Raw genomic sequence first — 7,906 nt, forward strand, 5'->3', positions numbered from 1 at the left:
TTTTTGGCGCCGTTGCTGGGGACTCGGCGTATTTGTTTAGTTTCTGTACTTACCATCATTGGTCGTTAGGACTCAGTGATTAAGACGTGTTACTTATTGTTTTCGGTTGTGTTTCAGGTACTTTAGCGAGCGTTTATGCAAACTCGTTCTCGTACTCGCAAGAGGACTTTAGATACAGCTGAGGAGATAGACAAAGTTCTTGATATTGCGGAGAAGATAGATTTTGAAGATTCGGAGTCAGGAAGTGAGCAGAAGGAGCCATTAATCATGGGTGATCGTATTGTTCCGGCAGATCCAGCTCTAAAATTGATGACATTCAGTCTAGCATCATGCACCCGGCTATTGAGGCCAATAACTTTGAAATCAAGTCGGTCACTATTCAGATGGTACAGAACTCTGTTTCTTTCGGAGGAGCTGCGACTGAAGACCCCAAAATGCACATAAGGAATTTTGTCGAGATCTGCAGTACTATCAAATATAATGGTGTGACTGATGAGGCTATCAAGCTGAGGCTTTTCCCATTCTCACTGAGGGATAAAGCTAAGGATTAGTTACATTCTGAACCAGCTGGGTCCATCACTACTTGGCAAGATCTTGCGCAAAAGTTTCTGGTGAAGTTTTATCCCATGAAAAAGACTGCTGCTATGAGGAGTGCTCTTACTCAGTTTGCGCAGCAACCTACAGAATCTATGTGCGAAGCTTGAGAGTGCCACAAGGAAATGTTGAGAAAGTGTCCACATCATGGAATGCCCGATTGGATGGTGATCACTGGTTTCTATAATGGTTTAGGGGCCCAATCTCGGCCCATGCTCGATACAGCAGCTGGAGGCGCCTTGTGGGCCAAAAGCTATACTGAGGCTTATAATCTTATTGAGACTATGGCTGCAAATGAGCATCAAAACCCAACTCAAAGGATGATGCCTGGGAAGGTAGCAGGTATTCTGGAAGTCGATGCAGCCACCGCTATTGCAGCAAGCTCCAAGCGCTGTCTATGAAGGTCGATTCTCTAGCTACCTATGGAGTCAATCAAATAGCTATGGTCTGTGAGCTTTGTGCAGGTTCTCATGCTACGGATCAGTGTTCTCTTGTTAATGAATATGTTCAGTATGTGAACAATTATCAGCGACAACAGCAGCCTGTGCCAGCTACTTATCATCCTAACAATAGAAATCATCCAAATTTTAGCTGGGGTAATAATCAGAATGCTATTCAGCCACCATATCAGCAAGGTGTGAGTAAACAGTTCAATCCACCTGGATTCCAGCAACCACAGCAGTATGCTCAAAGGCAATCATATCCTCAACAGGGAGGTGCAGCTGCCCCTAATAGTGCTGATTTTGAGAAACTTAAGTTGTTGTGCAAGAGTCAGGCGGTGTCAATCAAGACCTTGGAAAATCAAATCGGTCAAATAGCCAATGCAGTGCTCAATCGTCAACCTGGCACACTTCCCAGTGACACGGAAGTGCCAGGAAGGAAGGAAGCTAAAGAGCAAGTCAAGGCTATTACCTTAAGGTCTGGGAAGGTTGCTGATGCTGAAAAGGAAAAAGAAAGAGAAGCTGAAGTTGGAGATGAAGAAGCTAAGCAAAAGGAAAAAGCGGCGGAACCAAGGAAGACTACTGTTGAACACACTCTGCCTGAGGGTAATACATGGGAGAAACAGCTGTATCCTCCATCACCTTTCCCTAAGAGATTGCAACAATAAAAGCTGGATAAGCAGTTCGGTAAGTTTTTGGAGGTGTTCAAGAAACTTCACATTAATATACCTTTCGCTGAGGCTCTGGAACAAATGCCTAGTTATACGAAGTTTATGAAGAGTATTCTTTCAAGGAAGGTGAAACTGGATGACCTCGAGACCGTTGCTCTAACGGAAGAATGCAGTGTTGTGCTGCAACAAAAGTTACCTCCAAAGCTTAAAGATCCAGGTAGCTTCACCATTCCTTGCACCATTGGCAAGTTGTCATTTGACAAGTGCATTTGTGATTTGGGAGCAAGCATCAATCTGATGCCGTTGCCGATCTTTAAAAAGTTGGACTTGCCTGATCCAAACCCCACCTACATGTCTCTACAATTGGCTGATCGTTCTATTACTTACCCAAGGGGCATAGTGGAGGATGTGCTAGTCAAGGTGGATAAGCTCTTCTTTCCTGCAGACTTTGTTATTCTGGATTTCGAGGAAGATAAGAAGATTCCCATAATCTTGGGAAGACCTTTCTTGGCTACTGGCCGTACCTTGATAGATGTGCAGAAAGGTGAACTTACTATGCGGATGCAGGATCAGGATGTGACCTTAAATGTATTCAAAGCAATGAAATTCCCTACAGAAGATGAGGAGTGCTTAAAAGTGGATTTGATTAATTCTGTGGTTACTTCGGAACTCGATCATATGCTAATGTCTGATGTATTAGAAAAGGCCTTAGTGGGGGATTTTGACAGTGATGATGAGGATGGCAATGAGCAATTACAATATCTTAATGCTTCTCCCTGGAGGCGAAAGCTGGACATGTCGTTTGAATCTCTTGGTACTTCTGACCTCAAGAATGCTGAAGGAAAGCTCAAACCATCAATTGAGGAAGCACCTACCTTGGAGCTTAAGCCATTGCCTGAACACTTGAGGTATGCTTTTTTAGGTGATGCTCTACATTACCTGTTATTATTGCATCTGACCTTTCAGGTAGTGAGGAGGACAAACTCTTAAGGATTTTGAGAGAATTCAAATCGGCTATTGGATGGACCATAGCAGACATCAAAGGGATCAGCCCTTCATATTGCATGCATAAGATTCTGCTAGAGGAGGGTAGTAAGCCAACTGTTGAGCAACAGCGCAAACTTAATCCTATCATGATGGAGGTGGTGAAGAAAGAAATTCTGAAATGGCTGGATGCAGGCATCATTTATCCTATTTCTGACAGTTCTTGGGTGAGCCCCGTGCAATGTGTGCCTAAGAAATGGGGCATTAATGTGGTAGCAAATGAGAAGAACGAGCTCATCCCCACTCGAACGGTCACAGGATGGAGAGTATGCATGGACTACCGAAAGTTGAACAAGGCCACGAGGAAGGATCACTTCCCTCTTCCGTTTATTGATCAGATGCTTGACAGGTTGGCTGGTCATGAGTATTATTGTCTTCTGGATGGCTACTCGGGGTATAATCAGATTTGTATTGCACCAGAGGATCAAGAAAAGACTACCTTTACTTGTCCATTTGGCACGTTTGCTTTTCGCAGAGTTTCGTTTGGGTTATGTGGCGCACCGGCCACTTTTCAGAGATGTATGATGGCTATATTCTCTGACATGATTGGGAATAATGTCGAGGTGTTCATGGACGACTTCTCCGTCTTTGGACAATCGTATGATGAATGTTTGAATAATCTTCGTGCCGTGCTCAAAAGGTGTGTGGAAACTAATTTGGTGCTCAATTGGGAAAAATGTCATTTTATGGTGCGTGAAGGCATTATTCTTGGGCATAAGGTCTCTAGCAAGGGTCTTGAGGTGGATAAAGCCAAGGTGGGAGTCATTGAAAATCTTCCACCACCTATTTCTGTGAAAGGAATCCGTAGTTTTCTTGGTCATGCGGGTTTTTATCGGCGTTTCATCAAGGACTTTTCGAAGATATCTAAGCCGCTGTGCAACTTGCTTGAGAAGGATGTGCCTTTCAAATTTGATGATGAATATTTGACGGCATTTGAGACTCTTAAGAAGAGTTTAATCACTGCACCAGTTATTACAGCACCGGATTGGACAGAGCCTTTTGAGATGTTGTGTGATGCGAGTGATTATGCGGTAGGTGCAGTTCTTGGACAGTGCAAGAATAATCTCTTTCATGTGGTCTACTATGCTAGCAAAACCTTAAATGGGGCCCAAATGAACTACACCACTACTGAGAAGGAGCTCTTGGCTATAGTCTTTGGTTTCGAGAAATTTCGATCTTATCTATTTGGGACAAAAGTTACAGTATTCACTGATCATGCGGCCATTCGCTATTTGGTTTCCAAGAAGGATTCGAAGCCAAGACTCATTCGTTGGGTGCTCTTACTACAGGAATTTGAGTTAGAGATCAAGGATCGAAAAGGTACTGAGAATCAAGTAGCTGACCATCTCTCTAGATTGGAGAATCCCGAGTCTACATCATATGATAAGACATTGATCAACGAATCTTTTCCAGATAAGTAGTTGTTCGCAGTTCAGGAGGAAGAGCCATGGTTTGCAAACATTATGAACTATCTTGTCAGCAATATAATGCCGCCTAATTTGACCTCAACTCAAAAGAAGAAGTTTCTGCATGAGGTGAAGTGTTATATGTGGGATGAGCCGTATTTGTTTAGACAGGGAGCTAACCAGATGATAGGAGATGTATCCCATTCTGTGAGACGGAGGGGATATTACGAGACTGCCACTCCACAGTTTATGGTGGACACTATGGTGGTGAGAAGACGGCAGCTCGTATTCTGCAAGCAGGTTTTTCTGTCCTACTTTGTTTAAGGATGCTCATCAGTTTGTTTTAAGGTGTGATCATTGCCAAAGAGTGGGAAATTTAACGAGAAAGGATGAGATGCCACTAAATGTGATGCTTGAAGTCGAGGTCTTTGATGTTTGGGGAATCGATTTCATGGGGCCTTTTATCTCGTCCTGTAACAATCAGTACATATTGCTGACAGTCGATTATGTCTCAAAATGGGTGGAAGTCAAAGCTCTACCGACAAATGATGCAAAGGCAGTGTTGAATTTTCTTCATAAGCAGATTTTCACAAGGTTTGGAACGCCATGAGTAATCATAAGTGATGAAGGGTCGCATTTCTGCAACCGTAAGTTCACTTCTATGATGCAGCATTATAATGTGAATCATCGAGTTGCTACTGCCTATCATCCGCAAACAAATGGTCAAGCGGAAGTGTCTAACAGAGAGATCAAGCGCATTCTAGAGAAGTTGAAATCAAGGTGGTCTGGACTTTTTATTGTCAAAACTGTGTTTCCACACAGAGCGGTGGAGATTTTTGAGAATGATCCGGACCAAGCATTCAAGGTTAATGGTCAGCGGTTGAAGCACTACTATGGGGACACGGCAAACCGAGAAGTGGTTAGTGCCGTTTTATTGTCAACTTGAGGAAGGTACGCAACGTCAAGCTAATGACGAAAAAGAAGCACTGCGTGGGAGGCAACCCATGATTTGTTGTTACAGGAACCCTTAAAAGTTAATAACCTATCCAAAACCATAAAAAAATCAGAAAAACGGGACCAGGTCGGCTGGGAGAAAAAACTTTTAGTTCATAAAAAATCAAAAAAAATCAGAAAATAAAAAAAACAAATTACAGCCCATAAAACCCACGATCTATTCCCCATTATCCCATGATTTTACACCTTAAACCCACTACTAATCAAATTCTACCCTAATCCATACCCTATATATATATACACCTATCCCATATATCTCCCATACACTTTCTACACTTCAACTCTCACCCAAACACAAAAACACAACTCTCAAGCACTTTTATTCAGATTCGATGGCACCCAAGAGAGTAAGGACTATTGATAGCAGCAGCACTGTCCTTACTGCTGATTCTTCGAGGGGTATTGCTGCGAGGCCTCATTTGAATGATAGGGATGCTGAGGAGGAGTACACTAGGCTTCTGGGGAAGCCGATTCTGAAGGAGAGGGGATTTTTACCATCGGGGAGGGACGGTGAGTTGCTGCCTATGATTGCTGAGAAGGGGTGGATAGCTTTTTGTGAGTCGCCTGAAGCAGTGCCGATGAGCGTGGTTCGCGAGTTCTATGCGAACGCGAAGGCCGAGAAGAATGGGTTTTCTGTGGTTCGGGGGATGACGGTTGATTATCACCCAGCGGCGATTCGCCATGTGATTGGGCAGAGACAGAGGAAGCCCACGGAGGAAAACTGGAACGAGAAGACTGCTGAGGATTTTGACTTGGATTTGATTTGTGCTACTCTCTGTAGGCCGGGCACAGTATGGACTTTCAAGACTGGAACTAATGAGTATCATCACTTTCCGGCGATCGCGATGAACAGGTATGTCCGTGCACGGAATGCGTTTATTTGTGCTAATATTCTGCCTTCTTCACATGCACATGAGGTCACAGTTGAGAGAGCACAGTTGTTGTGGGGAATTTTGAATGAGGAGTACTACGTGGACCTTGGTGAGTTCATCTACCAAGGAATTCTGAAGTTTTTGAGGGGAGATAAGCACATGAACATCCCCTATGCATCCACGGTTACTAAGCTTTGCCGAGCGGTGGGAGTTCAGTGGCCGTCTCATGAGCAGTTGTAGTTGCCGGTCGTTCCTATTGATTCCGGGACTCTGAATGCGATGCAGGAGTGGACCGGTGGTGAGCCCGAGGAGCATGGGCTGGGTTATCATCTTCCAGGAGGGCGTCCAGCACGAGGTGCTACTATGGCGAGGCTAAGGCGTGATGAGGATGGTTCTTCTAGAGCTCAGGAGGGTGCTGGGATGACTGATGCCCAGTATAGGAGGCTGTCACGGAGGATGGATGCTATGTACGAGACGTAGAGCAGGTTTACTCAGAAGCTCACCCTTGCGCTAGGGACTGCTTTTCGAGGCCTTGGAGCTGACATCCAGTGGCCAGTTTTTGGTGAGGATTCTGCATATCCGCCTCCTGATACACCACCCACTGAGGGTGATGATGATGATGACTCCGAGTAGGTATACCCTGTGTTCCTTTCTACTACCTTCACTGGGGACAGTGAAGATTTTAAGTTTGGGGGTGGTAGTTAATGAATATTTTGTGTGTGTGTCATATAGTTGCATATTCATGATAGTTTAGTTCATATAATTGCATAATTTTTGCCATATAGTTTTTTTTATTATTATTTTTATAGCTTTATTTGTTTATCATGTCATGTAATTTATGCATATGCCATGATCCCTTTTGCGATGATTTGCTGATTGATTTGTGATGTTGATGCGAGTGTAGTGATAGCATTAAAGTGATGTTGAGTCGTGTAGGTTGATATTCATGCTAGAAACACTTGTATTTTCACTAAGTCTTAGAGAATGCTTAAGGACTAGATTATTGTTATGGCCTGATTGTTTTCGAGGACAATCTATTTATTATGCTTAGAATTTTATAATAGGTTCTTAGTGATAAAAGGCATGAAAAGAAAAAAATGGAGTAAAAAAATGGAATTCGTTGCTAATTGTGGATAGGCGTCAAATGGCTAGTAGCCAGCTCGTATGTTTATGCGAGTAGTCTAGGGTTGAGCAAGATGGAGCGAAACGCACTTGCTCAGAAATTTTGAAAAAAAGAAAGAAAAAAAAGAATGTATTTGTGCATAATTGATCACGAGTGGGCTCTTTGGTATTCGAGTTATTAAGTTCTTAGGGGACTTTGTGCCTAGTGACCTAAGGCTTTTATAGTCTGGGATCCGCTAACCTAACGCTCGCTACATGGATACCATTGTATAAGTCTTTTGTGGACCTCACTCATTGCACGGTCAAATAAGCATTATTGTTATGAATAAAAAGCATGATTCCGTCATAAGCTCCAGGATTCTTGTAGTGTTATAAGTCACTTTGTGCCTAGAATTTTTATTCTTTGTATAATCATGTGATTACCTTGATGATAGTTGAGTCATAATAATTGATCTAGTTCCGAAGTATATCTGTTAAACATCTGCACACACCACGTTTCTGGCTGTATGTTAGTTTGCATGATGTAATTGATCTTTAGTCGCCTAATTTCATTTGTTGAGATGTCGTAAGTTGGTTGGTTTGGTCGTAGTAAGGGGGATCGCTGCATTTCATATAGATTGCATTCATGCATATTTTAATTTTCTTTTTGAGTCTGTGATGCTTGAGGACAAGCATCGATTTAAGTTTGGGGGTGTGATAAGTGGCATTTTATACCACTTAGAACGTCTTATAATAGCTTAAAT

At 42.9% G+C, this 7,906-nt stretch overlaps 1 non-coding gene across 1 annotated transcript; it reads right to left on the bottom strand.

Annotated features, from left to right (window-relative positions):
• Positions 1–641: 641 nt before the first annotated feature.
• LOC141699089 (small nucleolar RNA R71) lies at positions 642–748 on the bottom strand. The gene has a single exon (XR_012565576.1). It is a non-coding gene; the product is annotated as a small nucleolar RNA R71 (small nucleolar RNA).
• Positions 749–7,906: the final 7,158 nt, after the last annotated feature.

Source organism: Apium graveolens, chromosome 11 (assembly GCF_009905375.1).
Source record: "Apium graveolens cultivar Ventura chromosome 11, ASM990537v1, whole genome shotgun sequence".
Lineage (NCBI taxonomy): Eukaryota > Viridiplantae > Streptophyta > Magnoliopsida > Apiales > Apiaceae > Apium > Apium graveolens.